The sequence below is a fragment of the Cystoisospora suis genome, assembly GCF_002600585.1.
Source record: "Cystoisospora suis strain Wien I chromosome Unknown contig_13360, whole genome shotgun sequence".
Lineage (NCBI taxonomy): Eukaryota > Apicomplexa > Conoidasida > Eucoccidiorida > Sarcocystidae > Cystoisospora > Cystoisospora suis.
The window spans coordinates 1,414-1,684 of record NW_027166108.1 but is presented as its reverse complement, the minus strand read 5'-3'; positions in this window follow the sequence as shown (position 1 = coordinate 1,684).

The following is a 271-nucleotide window of genomic DNA, read 5'->3' as shown; positions in this document are numbered from 1 at the left end:
CAAAGGTATGAATATATATATATACACCATCCAAGAACGAGTATATACATCTGCACCCTTTGTAGATTCTTTCCTTAAGACCTTCTGCCTCGATTGATATACATACAGAGAGAGAGATATACATGATTCTGGCGTGTCTGAGACTTGCCCGAAGAATCGTGTCTATTTTAGATGTGAAGGGCGATAAGAGATGACGCAGGAACTGTTACGCAGGTTGGTTAGGCATTCACGCTTCTTAAAGAACTTCCCCTTGGGAGGTCGACAGAAGAAG